Source organism: Grus americana, chromosome 5 (genome assembly GCF_028858705.1).
Source record: "Grus americana isolate bGruAme1 chromosome 5, bGruAme1.mat, whole genome shotgun sequence".
In the NCBI taxonomy this organism is placed as follows: Eukaryota; Metazoa; Chordata; class Aves; order Gruiformes; family Gruidae; genus Grus; species Grus americana.
Window position 1 is genome coordinate 68,453,934 of NC_072856.1, and position 16,723 is coordinate 68,470,656.

Consider the following 16,723-nt stretch of genomic DNA (forward strand, 5'->3'; position numbering starts at 1 on the left):
TGGTCTCCGGGTGGGGAGAGAGGTCCTTTGTCAACATGCTTTTACAAGCTTTCAGGGGCAGAGATGGGTTTGCTTTTGGGGGTCGAGTGAAGTCCATCCCATTGTTCACCTGGCGCAGCACCTCTGAACGGTCCTCGTGTGCGGTGTTCAGCATCGGTGGGTGCCTGTTGTGGGAAGGTTTGCCTCTGCTAGAGCCAAAAAGTTGAGTTTTGCTCTAGTAATAGCACTCTGTGCCAGTACTTAGGTATTTAATGAGCACCAACGTGGTTTGCTGCAGGGTGAGGGTTGCTCAGTGTTTAGGATCCACAGGTACATGCAGGGGGATCTTCTGGTACCATAAATATTTCCATGTTTGCTTGCAGCATGGCTTTTCTGCACGCTGTGCAGCACACTGTCAGGGTTGCAACCTGGTAATTAGGGGAAGCCAAGCTGGGATTCACAGATGTTGCATGCTAGTTCATACTTGGATTTTTTTTTTTTTGGACACCTGTTGTTGATGAGAGCTTTGGGTCCTTCTCGTGATGGCCAGCAGCTGGCTGTGCCCCATCCTCAGGCTGGGCAGCCCACATGGATTAGAGCAGCCCAGGAGCCCCATGTGGGTGCTCAGGAGAGGAAAGTGTAGAAACATTTTTAAGATGATCTAAATGCACCAAAAGAAAAGTTTGGTTTTTTTTTTTTTTTTTTAAAATCTTAATTCCCCTCCAAACAGAAAAATGCTTTGAACATCCTTATTCTTCACCAAAACTGTCAGGAAATGTTTAACCTTCCCAAAATCTATTTTGGCACTGAAGATAAATAATTTCACTGTATAACATCTTTGCTTTCAGAAGGAAACTTAGCTCCTGAGAAGGGAAGCCTAAGTTGAAATTGTCTTTTGTGTGTACACCGAGCATGAAGCCCAGTACTTTATAATACTCACAGTATTGGTAACTTGGCAACTTTTAAATCATGAAAGATTTACACAAGTGCTGCAGAGTTGGAAATGTTTTATGACATGTTCATTCACACTAAATCAGACTCTGCCTTTTTAGAGTTTTCTTTCTAGACAGTTATGCAAATGCAAAAAGACAGGAATGGATTTAAAATGATTTTCAGTATTGGAAGATTAGCAGAAAGTGACAGACTGCCACAAAATACTCTGCCACCTCTGCTCCTGCAGACTTCTAACCCTGGTAGGGATGGGGTGGGTAGCAGTGAGAAGAGGAAGAAACGGATTAAGGGTCTTAGTTTTATTTTCATTACTGGAATATTCATGTGCTTGGATGGGATGATGGGTCTGTTTTGCAAGGTGGCTGTTACGAAGTTAGAATTAAAAATGATTGTGTAGAAATCTAGCGTAGGGCTTGACTGTTCCCAGTGTGCATCCTCTCTCCTCACCATTAATTGAAAATGAGCTAGGAAACTTTCCTTTTGGTCTTGTCTAAGGACTGGACCCTGCAAAGCCTCTAAAGAAATAATTATCTCTTGCTTATGTAGCTGAGCTCATTTGCTTCTCTGGATATGGAGGGATGAACTAGCTTCTACCGTGTGATGGGCACAGGCAGGATTATCCTGTCCTGGCACTCCCCCTGCTCCCCCAGTCCCCCAAATTGGAAGTGCAGCGTTTAGTACCACTCACCAAAAAATGACACTGCTCTTCAGCGCCTGCATCCAGCACTGACAAGCTCAGCTGTCCCTGTGCTCTATTAAAGACTGTACTGCCCACAGTATTTTCTATGTGCTTTCAACTTGTACACAACTGCAATTCCTAATGGGTGATTAATTGACTTAATGTAAAAGATAAATTCATGGAAATGACCTCCTGAGTCAGAGTCCTGTGCCCTGCTAAGGTAGGCTATTCATCATACAATCCCCTAGGATAGCTGATATAATTTGCAAAGAATAATCCCTTAAAAGGACTGGATTTGATAGGGTCTGTCTCTGTCACCAGCCTGGCTGTCCCTGACACAGGTGGCATGCTGAGGACAGAGGTATTTTGAACTTGCAACCTTCACTTTGATTTATGAGTACTTTGTACAAGCATGTGTTCTCTGAAGGCCAAAGCAGCTGAAGAAATCCAGAAGATCCCCATTGATTGATTAAATATTTGAATTCAAATCCTGGTCAAATTTTCATTTGGGAGCTACTCAGGCTGAGTCACTACTTTGCTTTGAAAACAATGAGATTTAAAAAAAAAAAAAAAAATCACCAAATAGATGTTAGAGCCTTCCTATTTTCTTCGGAGTGCACTTGGATTGCTTTTACAGGGCACTCTCAGCAATGATCAGCCTGCCTGTTGGCCCAGCTTAATGGAGATCCTCTATGCGTTAGGTGACATGTGGGTCTGGGACTCTGAGAAAAACCCTAAAAGCACAAGAACTGCCTCAGGTCTGAGAGCCCTCGCAGTACCTAGCAACGAGAGATCCTGACCGGCCACAAGCATTGTCATTCTTGAAAGATTTTCCTTACTTTCAGGCCACGCTCCCGATTTCCTTTCTACCACCCAAGTACCTCTGAGAGTCTACAAGATCTCCTCTTTCTCCTTCTGGGTCTTCAGGGAGTTGTGTTGCTGATCTCCAATCATGAGGTCATGGATTATGATTCTCCAGCCCACATTAGATCTCTTAATGCTGATATTTTACCTCTGTAGTCCAGGCTTGTCTCCCTTGCCCCCCTCTCTCTGGTATCTTCTCATGGACATCCATCTCTCAGCTCAAGATCGCCAAGCATGACACCAGCTCTTCATCCACCTCCCTAAGCCATCTCTGTCAGCTCTCTCCTTAGTCCCTGGGCCGCCTCACCTTGTGCTGTGCTATGAGCACAACGACCCCAGAAAATAAACCTCTGGTGAGGGAGGTTTTCTGTTGCAGAAAAGCCCTTTTAGTAACACAGGAGGCGTCACTGATTATGTCTTTATGGCCATTTTTGCAGCTTTTATTATACCTTAGATCTAGATCAGATCCTTACAATTGCTCGTAATTGCCAGTCTTTGGCACTTTACAAATCCTCTTCCTCAAAATATGCAGCTGGGGAAAAATAACCCTGCCCAGTAAGTGACTCTCGCATGGGGAAAATAATGAGAAATGTGGAGTGCGGGAGCAACAGGCTTTCTGGACAATCGTAAACAGCAATCATGTTTAAAAGCATCATCATCTGATCGTGGAGCATTCGGCAACAGAAAGGGAAATGCTGTGTTTAATGAATTAAATTGTTCATTGGAAATAATGACCCATTTCTGACTTGTAGGTACTTACTGGCTGCTTGTGATGCTGGTAGCCCTTCATCAGCACAGGGGGTGAGCAGCTCCTGTGTGTGCTTTTTCCAAGCCTCGCTGCTTTTGCTTTGTGCCTGCTACGCCTGATTTTTCTGTCCCGTGCAGCTGTTTGGATGCTAACTCTATTGCAGAGTAATCGCTTTGCATATGTTAACAATAAAAACATATGTGGAATCACAGAATCACGGGCTGGCTGAGGCTGGAAGGGACCTGGTCCAAACCTCCTGCTCAAGTATGGCCACCTAGAGCCAGTTGCCCAGGACCACGTCTACATGGTTTTTGAATATCTGCAAGGATGGAAACTCCACAACCTACCTGGGCAACCTGTGTCAGTCCTCAGTCACCCTCACAATAAGAAAGTGTTTCCTGATGTTCAGAGGGATCTTCCTGTATTTCAGTTTGTGCCCATTGCATCGGGTCCTGCCCAGGGCACCCCTGAAAAGAACACTGGCTCCATCCTCTCTGCACCCACTCTCCAGGTATTTATACACATTGATAACATTCCCCTGAGCCTTTTCTTCTCCAGGCTAAACAGTCCCAGCTCTCAGCCTTTTCTCACAGGAGAGATGCTCCAGGCCCTTAATCGTCCTTGTAGCCCTTCACTGGACTCTCTCCAGTAACCCACATCTCTCTTGTACTGAAGAGCCCAGAACTGGACCCAGAACTCTAGATGTGGCCTCACCAGTGCTGAATAAAGGGGAAGGATCACCTCCCTCAACCTACTGGCAATATTTTGTCTAGTGCAGCTGAGGGTATCATTCTCCTTTGCAGCAAGGGCACGTTGCTGGCTCATCTTCAACCATGTGTATCCATGTGACCCCCAGGTCCTTTTTTGCCAAGCTGCTTTCCAGCTGGGTGTCCCCCAGCATATTTTGGTGCATGGGATTGTTCTTGCCCAGGTGTGGGACTTTGCATTTCTCCTTGTTGAACTAGAAAGCAAATGTCTTTTAATATTTCTGCATTAAGGATTCAATTCCCTCAGATAGCTCATTGCCTCTTAAAAACGTTGACAAGGTCTTTTTCTATGGTACATGACAGAGGCAGTGCACTTGCGGCGCCCATGGGGAGGTGGATCGTGTACTGTAATGTGTTTCAGTTTCTACACCAGTGCATCAAGCAGGAATACTGTGTTCCCCTATATTTTCCCTAGGGCAAACTCCTTACACCTGCATTTAACACAAATGAACTCTTTAAAGCATCAAGCAAACTTTTCTTAAGTATGGCAACTGGTTGAGAAGATGTAACAACAGGTAAGGTTGTCCCAGATGAGAAGATCTGTATAGGCTACAACTTATTTAGGGATATTTATTGACAGCATGTTTCCATCCTCTGAATGACGTGCGCTCGGAGCAATGGCAGATTCAAGAACGTGCTGACAAATGTTCTGCTGTTGATGGTGAGGCTCTGGCTTTCCCCGTGAATTTCACTGGAGAGGTGGAGGCACTTCTAATGGCAGCAGGTGAATCTTCCTGCTGTTATCTCTAACCAGTTATTTTTCCTCTTTCTGGTAAATAGCCACAGGTTGTGCGAGTGATTATTCTCAAACAACTTATGAACTCATCAGTGTCAAGGATAATGTGTGTATGTAAACATATATATAGAAATAGTGTGTAGAACACAGGCTCTGCATACCACATCAAATCTCTCCTTCCAGCTCAGGATGGTAAAAGAGGGAACAGAGGGTTTCAAACCTTTCCAGTATTGCTATAACCTTTTCATATTTTTTGCGTGCTAATGTATATTTAAGGTGTGAAAGTGGGCAGGAGAAGTCTTCTTTGGATGGCTTGTCTTTGGCATGTGCTGTCTCAGGTTGCTGTCTTTGCACGGCTTTTCTGACTGCAGATGTAAGCACACGAAACACCAGACTCTGAGGGGTTTCATGGTGTGTAGGAAAGGTAGTGCCGCAAGTTGCATTGTCTGATACCCCATGGTCCAGAAGAGGAGCTGGGGTGGATCTGTGATAGCAGACGTGGGTGGGCTTTTATATGGGCACTGCGGCTGATGGTGATGGCTGCTCTGTCTGCTGTGCCAGATGTGCTTTTCCCACCCCAAAAGGCTGGCTTTGGTCTTACAGAGAGCAGCACGATTGCGTGGTCTGTGCCTCCAGCACTTGGGCGTCCTTTCCACATCAGCGGTGCTTAAACCACCCTTCCCAGGATCTGGTGAGGTAGAAAATGCTGTGATTACCAAGCTGATATCCTGGGATTGTTATTGACAATCAAATTGGGCGATCCTTCTCTGGCTGATTAGACCAGATGTGCAGGACACTTTTAATAAACTGCAAAACAATTGAGATGATTTGATAGCAAACCTGAAGAGAATGGATAAATAATTTAAGACTCGAGCAAATATGGTCTTTAAAAGTCATGTATTCTGGCAGGCGGGCTAATGCTCCCACTTGGCAGCCATGCTGCCCTTGTGCTCCAGAAGAAACCTGGCAGACCCGATCAGCCCTGTGCCTTGTACTCCAGTTAAAATATTGTCATGGTTTAACCTGGCAGGCAGCTAAAACAGCCACGCAGCCCTTCGCTTAATAGTCCCCTGCCAGTGGGGTGGGGGAGAGAATTGAAAAGAAAAAGGTAAAACTCGTGGGCTGAGATAAAGACAGTTTAATAGGACAGAAAAGGAAGAGAATAATAATAATAATAATAATAATAATAATGATAAAAGAATACACAAAACAAGTGGTGCACAGCACAATTGCTCACCACCCGGAACTGATGCTCAGCTAGTTCCTGAGCCGTGCTGCCTCCTGGCCAACTCCCAGTTATAAGCTGAGCATGACGTCATATGGTATGGAATATCCTTTGGGCAGTTGGGTCAGCTGTCCTGGCCATGTCTCCCCGCCAGCTTCTTGGACACTCCCCACCTTCTTGTTGGCAGGGCAGTGCGAGAAGCTGAAAAATCCTTGACTGCTTGGCAACAACTAAAACATCAGCGTGTTATCAACATTATCTTCATCCTAAATCCAAAACACAGCACTATAGCAGCTGCTAGGCAGAAAATTTAACTCTATCCCTGCCAAAACCAGGAAAAAATATAAAACCAAATCCAGCGCTTGGATGCTGGATTCACCTCCTTGATTTGTCCAGTGAATGAAATGCTGGTGCTGATGGGATGAGGGGTATGAAGGGACAGGCTGATGCAGGGGTCAGTCGGGTGGTCAGGGCATCACAGGAGATGCAGTGGAGGTGGTCAGCATGGTCAGGTAGATAGAGAAACGTGCTTAATTAATATACTATGGGCTAATCAATGCCATCATTGCATCTACTGCAAACTAAATCTGTCAGGTTAGATGGGGTAAGCTATGGGAATGTGTGTGAAAAAGTGCTTCTGCTGTGGTGGTGAAGGGCTTTGCTCTTTTGCTCCAAACTGGGCCCACTCCCATTCGTCACTCTTGCTCCAAGCCGCTTCCATCGATGTTGCATATGCATTTGGATGTTACTACTACTTTTATTTTTAAAAGGGAAACAGTCAAACGGAGCATTCTAATAAATGCTGACACCAAGCCAAGTGTCGGAATGTCCAAATCAGTCAGATCAGAGAAATGCATTAAAGAAATTAAATTTCATGAAAGCTCATTACAAGGGACAATTAGTGGGGAGCAGGATCCTTATCAAATGGCAACTACTTCTTCAAAATACAAGGGAGTGCTGACATTGGGGTGATTAGACCAGAGGCTGTGGGTCAGGCACTGTGTAATTAATTTATTCCAGAGCTTGCATTGAGAAATTAGATAGCAGTGTATTAGAAACCCCGTAATTATAAAAGTATGGCTTACGAGACCATTTGCAGGAAACCACTACTTTCATGTGATATCCTGTCTCTGGTAACACTGAGCCACCCAGTCTGGTGCAAGATGCTTCCCTACATGACCTCCCTGAGGAAGATGTTCTCCTCCTACTTGGATATCTTCAGATCTTATTGGGATTGTGTGTTTAAACCACCATCATGCAGTTCAATTAGAGGCACTTTGCCTTTGATGGATTGAATAGAGATATTTAACAGAAATACTTGTTTAGCGCCAGTGGACAGTCAGGCTTTTGCTGTGTGAATCTCTCTAGAGTTCTGGAGAACAGCAGGAGGCTGTTGCTGAGTTCAAGTAGCTTATTATTATCTGTACGTGAGGGCTGTATTTCATTTCTGTGCTTAAGAAGATGCAAAACACCACATACTTTGCTTCTGTTTCTGAATATAAAAATGGGAGGCAGGCTACAAATTTCTCCAGGCGTGTTGTGTTATTCATACAAGAGTTGCAGGCGGTTCACAAGAGGAGGTGAAATGGGTTATGTACTTTTGCAGAACAGTCATTTCTAGGGCTTTGGGTTGCTTTGTTCAGAAAGTTTACCTTTTTTTGGTCTGAATACCACTTTCCCCTCTTCCTTTCTAAGCAAGGGTTTTGCTAGTGATAGTTTTCTTGGACTATACAGCATGGGTAGCAAATGCTTTTGCTGCCTATTTCTGTGTCATATTGTTTCTGTTTGCATGCTGACTTTGCAATATATAACATAAAAGCAGTAGATCAGCCACACCTTATTAGAAAAATCCTAATCTTTCCTAGTGTCTTGCTTTCAGCGGTGATCAAAAATAGAGGCCAGGGTACAAGACAGTAAGGCAAGCAGGTAGAGATACATCCTCAAAACACTATTCTGAACTCCAGGGATTTGCTTCTCGGGTATTTCCTGATTCAAGATTGGTGTCTTGGTGTTTAAAAACTATCTAAGTCATCTCTTTAGTGCCTTTTTTTTCATCTTGCCTGGAGGGAGTGGAGAATTGTCATAGCTGTGACTCTCCAAGGTACAGCTGGTGCCCCTGGGAAAATGTGCAGCACCGCGCACACAGTGACGTGCACAAAGCTCCCCTGCTCAGGAGGGGATGCCACTTCTGAAATTGTCCAAAAGACATCTCCCAGGAAGGTAAAGGACCACACCACAGCCCACCGATCCATTTGCAGCAGTATGAGCGTCCTACCTGGCTTCTTATTCAGCATGATGCTGCAGTGGTACTCATTGAGACACTTACCACAGACTACCAGAATCTGAAAGACACTGTTAGAAGTTTATGGGTTGTTTTAACAACCAAAGTCTTTTTCTGTGCTACTTCTCATGCACTGGTTGCAGCTGGAGAAAATTAGCCATAAAGACAACTTGATTTTAGCTTATGATTAGTTTGATTTTTAGGAGTTATCTCTGTTCGATTGCCCTTCTGGGGATTTCTACATTAAAACACAAATTGTTTTTTAAGAGTCTGAAGTTAAGAAGCTCTCCAGGTGCTTTTTGGTAGAGGTGCTCGCACACACTCTCATCACTCACTAGATTATGCGGGAAACTGATTTTTTTCACGTGGCAAGGCATAGCTGATACAATACAGCTCAGGAAGGGGCAACACGAAATAACTGAATTTTAAGGTGAGATATCTCGAAGTGCTGCAGAAAAGTGTTGCTTTGGGGAGCATTCCCTTACATTTGAGAAGTGCAGGGGATGCCTCCCTGCAGGGCTCCCATGATGGAGCAGTGCTGTCCCGTGCCCTCTGTGAAAAGCCTGTCGGAGGCTGGTCCTGAGCACCCAAGCACCAGGCAGGTCATATCCATGATCCAAAATGAGCGTGGATAAAAAGCTTCCCACCTTGCACATGCCTGTACAGCACAAGAAAGTTATTTTAGAAGTGTTTTATAGTGGTTTTAAAGAACTGCCTTGGTTCCTTACCTGGCACATCACTGCCTGTTAAAGCCAGTTGCCTTAATTACCACAAGTCCAACTCTGCAGGATTGAGAGGACATTAAAACTAATAAATGTAAAACATCTCTCTATATCTTTCTTTATGTATCTATAGACCTGGGCCTATGGGCAAGTCAGTTAACCTCTCTGCCTCATTTTCCTCATCCATAAAATGAGACTAATAATCATTTACATCACAAGAATATTCTGAGAATTAATGTGCTTTGAAGGTGAGAAGTGGGCTATGAATAGTGATTATAGTGAAATAGAAGGAAAAAAAAAAAGAAAACCTTCCTCAAACAAAAATTTGTTTACGATATCTCTTTTAATGGAAGTGCTGGCATGAGCTCCTGTTCACTGGGTTATGGAAATTTAGGGCTGGAGAAAAAGTTTCTAAAGGAGTAATTCAGTTGCTTTGCATTTGCCTTGATTTACTCCCCATGTTTTATGCTTTCAGCATCGCTGTACATCTTTGCAAGGGATCGGTTCCTGTGTTTTAAGCATTTTTTGGAGGCAGAGGCTGGGGGTCTGAGCATCAGGACATGCACATGAGGGGGTTTCCGAGGGCATCTGTTTCAGTGGCCATTGAGCTGAGCCTTTCTGTGTAGTGGGCAGTGTAATTACACCGCTATAAAGTGGAGCAGAGCAGGTCTGTGCATCTGTTGCATGCCAACACATCCCTACCCACAGCCTCCTAATTGTGTAATTACCTGAAACACCCCAACTCTTGAAATTTGGAACATTTATGAATGTTCCAAAAGAGCTTTGTTGGACATTCCCATACAGTGATCTTTGTTGTGTGATGGTGTCTAGAATAAACGTCACAGATTTTGAGTATCTTAACTATATTTTAAGTATTAAGAAATATAAGGTCATTAGACATACAGGGAACTAACGAAAGTACAAAATTTGAGGAGAAGCTGCTGTCCTGCTTGTTGCTTTCATGTTTGTGCCATTTCCAGTTCACCCCAGGAGGAGCTACAGACAGAGTGCGAGTCTTCAAAGAACATAATTCTTCTGTCTGTCTTTCTGAATACTACTTGTAGAAATGCAGGCACAATTAGGTTAAGAGCACTGAACAAATGTCCCTAAAAGAAAGAAAAAAAGGATGACTCATGCTATTTATTCTCCTACAGCATAAGTTTATATACCTCTATCTGGTAGCGACGTCAAAAACATGAATCATTTCTGCATTAGCAAAAGCCAAACTTGGGCGCTGCCGGTGGTACGCTTACAGTCGTGTCGAAATGAATCACCATCACAGGGTTGTCTTTGTCATCCCATAAAAATTATACCCACAGATTCTAGGCACTCCTCCATATTTGATATGAATATTCATTCATGATTAAAAAGCACTTGCCCAGCTTTATAAGCAGGAAAAAAAAAAAAAAGGAAAATAACAGAGTTACCGTTGGTGTTTTGTGATTGCGGCTGCTGTGTTATGGCTTTGTGGTTGGCATTAGCAGAGCTGAGGGTGAAAGCGTGTGAAAATCTGCCGAGGGGGTTATATAGTGTGCAAGCGCGACTGTGCTCTTAGCAGTGCTTTGCACTTTTATGCTACCTTTTTTTTAAAAGATGATCTCGGAGCTTTACAAGCCTTGAAAAGGCTCTCTGTGCTCCTGCTGAGGCAGCACAATGCCCTTGTTCAGCTGGATTAGCTGAGGCACAAAGCAAGGTTATGATTTTCAGAAGTGCTGAGCCTCCGCAAGTCTCTCGGACCCCGTGTGGGCTCTCAGACAATCAGGTCCAAATGCCTTGTTTAGGGCATACCCTGAGTTTCTGTAAGAGCTGGAAATAGAAATCCAGGAGTCCTGACCTCTATTCTTGATGTTAAACCCATAGCCACATTTTTTGTTGCTACATGCAGTAAAATGACCTTCAGCTGAAGAAAAGTGAAGCATCAGCAAAGTCTGTTCATAACTGGGATTGTTTGCTGAAGATGGCCATTAAAGGAGAGTTTTGAAGAGCAAACGCAGCAGCCTTGATCTGCCACGTGCTGCTGGTGTGGACTGGAAGGTGTGGGGCAAACACCCTGGGGACGTGGCAAGAGCAGACCCGAGGGCTTCCTGGGGGATGCGCTGTCTCTTTTGGTGAGAAAATGGAAAAGAAACCCTTCTTTGAGCAGCAAGGCAGCACACAGGCTGGTGTTTCAGACACCGCGGTGTACAGTGCTGCTCCTCATGAAGATGTCAGCCCATCCACACTGTAAATTGGCACGTTATATGCTTCATTAGGATACAATATCAGGATGGGGAACTGTACTGACAACAATATGGTCCGAGCATCTGTGCTGCAGCTAGAAAATGGCTGATGGTGGGGCACGTATCACGTCTGCAGCTAATTCTGGTCAAGAACTGGAAATAATTATGTGAACTGCACTAGCTTCATATTGGGAAAGGCATAGTTGTTTATGGTGTGTGTTACCCACGGACATCTGATTTTTCTATCGGCTGATGCTGTGTGGAGGTTCCAGGTGGCAGCGGGAAATGTTAGATACATCTGATCTGGGATGCGCAGAGAGGAGAAGTTGGAGAGGAGCTGCATCCGGGACAGTCTCATCTCCAACCTGAATTTCCTTGCATTGCTTGTGAACTGTAAGCAGGGTTTTGCATATTGAGCACTGGGAAGATTTCCCTCCATGGTCGGTGTGCTGCCTATGCCCATAGCAAGGCTGGACCTGCAGCTCCTGCAGATGTTTGTGAGCTGGCTCGGCTTGGCTTGGCCAGGTCGCACGAGCGGTGAGGGTGGAGCTCAGTTTCTCCTAGGGGTTTTGGGTGGAGTGCGAAGCTAGCTCAGGTCTTCTCAAGTGAAATATTGGCAGCGGTTGGGATATAACCATGATCACGCTGAGCAATGTTTGCTCATGTGGAATCGCTGTCTCGGTGCAGGTCAGTGAGGGTTTTGCTAGGCTTGCCACAGCAGCTGAAAAGAAAGCTGACTTTTTTTTGTTCAAAGCTGAATTATCATCGTTTTCTGTTTTCCAAAGGTTTCATGTGAAGAAATAGGGGAAGGAAGAAATGCTCATGCCATCAGCCAGTGCAGAACACTGATAATCTCTTGATTGGCTTTGGCAGTCCATGCTGAGATGATTGCTTGTGCGCCTGTTCCCTCATTTCAGCCCTTGGGTGTAAACGAATCTGAGCTACGCAGTTGCAGGGTAGCTTGTTTGGGGTTTTGGGAGTCCCACAGATAATATCAGGGGGATTGCCATTACGCAGTTTGGAGAGGTTAACGCTGTTGGCAAGGGGAGAACATTGATTTTGCACCTTCTCCAAGGGAAGGAGAACTGACAAACTGTGATTTTTGGACTGCTGGAAGGAGGGCATGAGAACCAGTGAGCTGCAGAGACCCTCACACAAATATCAAAATGCCCAAGAATGCTTATCAGCTGTGGAAACTATTATTTAATATGGCTTTTGTATTGCAGGAAAGCATTGCATAATGGACCCTTTACAGGATTAAGTGATAGGCTATTTTCTTGGCAATGCCACATATCCAAAAAGGAATAAACCAGAGGTACGATTATTGTGATAATTGATAACACTCAGCATCTAAAATGGATTTAGCAAAGCATTACCAAAAGAAAAAGAAATGAATGGTATAAATTAAATCTCCATAATGATGAAGGATTTGCAGGATATCAAATTCTAAGATACCCTATTAGCTGATAAATAACCCTTGTGCTGCTTACCTCCAGGAGCCATGTTTGCATTTTATGATAATTATTTCTTGTCTTGGGGCATTTACTAAGGAAAAAGCCCAGAAAGTTAACAATAAATTTTTATAATTAAACTTCAAGATGAATTGAGAATTTGTAGATATAAATCTTTTCATTTGTGCCAAGCTGTAACATTTTGTTAGCACGATATCAACTAATTTATGGAAATATTGCCAATTATGGACATTTTCATACAAATGAAGCAAACAATACTGACAATAATAGAGTAAGTAGCGTATTTTGATACTCCATGGATGTGACTATGTTATTAATGAAGACAACTTCAGTTAGTTTAAGAAAATACCAGAGCTGTTTTTAACGAGAGGAAAGCTCCCATGAAATACAAATAAAGTTGAGGAATTAATATGACCATGACGATCCTGCTCCCATGTGTGCTTGATCTGGATCCTCTGTCTTTAGGCGCTCTTAAATATGAGAGTGGGAGAGCAAAAGCCCTAATCCCAGTTCTTATACTGATTTGCTGCATGATCTCATGTGGGTTATGTGACCTATCTGGATTGATTTACCCCATCTCTAGATTAAGTTTCGCTAAAGGGACAATGGCAAATACGACAGCTATAATTGCAGGTCTCTACAGAAGTCATCATCAGACCATCGATGAGGACATGTGGGAGGATATTTCAGGCCCCCTTCCTCCTACCCCAAATTAGGATGTATATACTCACTGCAGGAGGTGAGGATGGATGTACTGACAGACACCCATGTTATCACCCTCCCCATAAGTACCAAAGTCACCCTTCTACATTGTTTAGAAGCTGATTTGCAACCTCCACATCACCACAGCCCCCGAATTCACTGAGATTGTCTTTCATAATCTATAGTTGCTCCTTGTATAGCACAGAATTTGTTGGGGACATCAGTGTCCTCCTAACCATCAGATTGGAAAAAAACAAGTATACCTACTGAAAGAGGCTTTGGGTTTCTGACAACAAAAGGGAGGTTCAAACATTCACCAAAAAATGGCATATCTATTTATCTCGACCAGGGTAATTTGTCAGACTTGCTCTGGCACAGGACCATGCCTGTGATATATTTGACAGGTTGGTCTCGTTTTGACAAAGTTGAGGAAGTCAACAGGGATAACCAGGTTGATGTTGTGAGACTCAGCCTTAATGATGAATGCGATGAATTGTTCAAAACAGAGGTAAGGATGGAGGGGATTTGTATCGATCAGGGAAGATCAGAATGAAAAGGATGTGTTGGAGGGTTCATTTTTTTCCTGCCCAAAAAGAAGCAGCCGGCTATAAATAGATTCTGTGGTTTAAAGAAATAAAAGGAGTAAAATCTTTTGATTAACTTTAAATCTTGACAAACGGTGAAGTGCTCACAGCATTGACAAGCTGAGAAATGCAAAATGGTTTTTTCTGTCTGTTGCTCAGTGTTTGGGGGAAGTGGGATTCAGGGGAAAAGAAGGTTACTGCTGCTGTGGGGGAGCGAAAGCCAAACCGCTGCTCCTCAGCCCAGCTCGTGGGGGTCCCCGTCTGCTTGAACCCCCTCTGAGCTTTAGGATCAAGTGTGTTTGCTTTTCATGGGCTTTCCTTCTGCTCCTGGAGTCTGTTCTGTATTACCCAGTGCTCTGCCTCTGGCCCTGTGACACCTCCCTTGGATTTTTCAGTAAAGTGTATAATTATTTCAGCATACCCAGGTAGCTTTTACTGGAAAGTAGGAACTGTGTGATCCATTTGCATGGTATTTAGCTGTTTTTCTGGCTTTGTTACTGTTCCCTGGCTAACATGTTGGCATAGCAAAAGAAAACATCCTTTGGACTGGTGCAGCGAAGGTGCGTGAGCATCCTGCAGTGGGCCATTTTGGTGCATCCCTGTTGCTCCATATGGACCTGGGGACCGGTCTCTTTTAGTGCTTTCATTCAGCACGTGGAATTTGTCCCAGACCATAGGATGTGTCTGGCTGAACCGTGGGCTGCAGACATCCCCATCACACCGAGATGGCCCCAGCTCCTTTTGTGCCAGAGAATAGGTGTTTTTGGGTTACGATTCACCTGATCCGCTTTGGATGTCTGCTCCAGGAGGAGACGGACCTTGTGCTGGAAGGGACTTGTTCCTCCCACGCTGCTGGAGTCTCGCTGCCTGGCTCAGCCCACGCGGTAGCTGTCTCCATCTGGCCGAAGGGATCCCACAGAGACTCTCACTCCATCTGAAAACAAGCTACATTGGGATTTTTAGAGATATTGGGCTTTTTTAGCACAGTTTGCATGTGGCTTAGTGGGGAGGTCCTGCTTAATAACAGATTGCAGCATATGGTTTTATTAAAAAATAAAGCCTGTTTATCGCTTAAAGGCAATAAATTTCTGGTTGTTGGATTGAGTTTGTGTCAATACAAAGGAGACTTCATGTGATACAACAAAAGTGATACCACAATTAAACATAACTGTAGGGAAGTCTCGTTCCTATGGGGTTTAGGTAGGGTGTCAGTACTCTGGGAGTGATTAAATCCTGATAGTCAATGGTGGTTTATGGAGCATTTGATTTTTTGGGTGCCCGAAACACTTCAAGTTTCTCTTTTGGGACTGCTCAGTTGGGATAAGGTGTGTGCTTTGTGTTGCTGAAATTAAGGCTCCGGATGGCCAAAAAAAAAAGGAGACACACCCCCCCAAAAAAAAAAAAAGAGAAGCATCTGAGAGTGATGGCCACACAGCCATGCAGGGACAGTGTGACCCTTCCCTGGCACCCTGCGCTGCTCTGGCATGGTGAGAGCACGATGGCCCCTTCGTTAGCAGACAGCCCAGGGTGTCACAGGCTTTCTGCACAGCCTTTAACATTAAACAAACAAACAAAAACCAAAATGGAAAAAAAAAAAAAGAAAAACAAAATAAACCAAAAGCTTCTTTCATCTCTGTGGCATTTTCCTATGATGGGGATGGGGACTGTGCAGCAGAGGAGCAAGCGACAGTTCTATAACAGATTGTCTGAGAGTTTGTGTGTCTGGAGGTAGAGAAGGAGATCGGTTGGAGGAGAGAAATGTGGAGATGACAGCTGGTTAGGGCTTTTGAAAGAGGATCTCAAAATATGCCCAGTGTCCTGAGTAGGAGGCACGTAGCCATAAACACAAAGTGAGCGGCTGGCGTAGTCCCTGCAGTGATTCAGCTCAGTGAAACTCAGCCAAAAAAGGGGAAAAAACAAAAGGCATGGCAAGGAACTCAGAGAAGGTCCAGCGAAATTTGGAATGGAAAGAAGATAGCAATGCAGCAAATCCTGCGGTGAACAAAACAATTAAATGCCACTTATGGCAATGTAAAAATAGTGTTTCATTTAGCAAAGGCCAGCTGTAGAATACCCTGTAAGCTAAAGGTAGTTCTGCTGCTTGGGGCTGCTTTACAATCATCTTCCTTGTTCTTGTCTGAGTGTTTTAATTAACCTTTTGTGCCCTGATCCCACATCCGCTCTTCATCCATAGCTGTGCTCGTATGGAGTTATGATCCTGATTAGCAGCGCAAAGCAGAACTGGAAGGGAGAGGTTTCCAATTAGTCTTTGTCTCCACACAAGTGAACTCCTTCGCTAGCTATCCGTTGTTTGCCATAGCATTAAATTGTTTCTTTTTAATTTAAGAAATGAAGATAAGACCTCTCCCTGTGAATTTGTAAAGGCTCATTTACAGAAAGTTTTGGTAAAATAATACATGATCTGTGGAATAAAAATAATGATTTAATGCCAATGAGCAGTGTTACAAGAGACCGCAATGTGGATGCTTTGCTACCACGTATTTTAAATTACTTTCTTCCAGCACCATAGTACTCTTACTCCTCAGTCTGTGGTTTTAAATTGCAGGTACTTAATGCTCAGCAATAACTCCTGGCTGCTGCCAAGGTACACTGGGAGAGCGCGTGTGGCTGCAGACCCAGAGCACGGCCAAGGTGTGCTGGTGCATAAACTGCGAGGGAGGCAAGACCTTGGTCTGTCTCTCGGGCACCACAGACTGAATTTGAAGGAGATAAAAGCCTGGTTAAGCAGTTTGCAGTGTTAGATCTTACAAAGTAAAAGTGAAGGTATGAACAG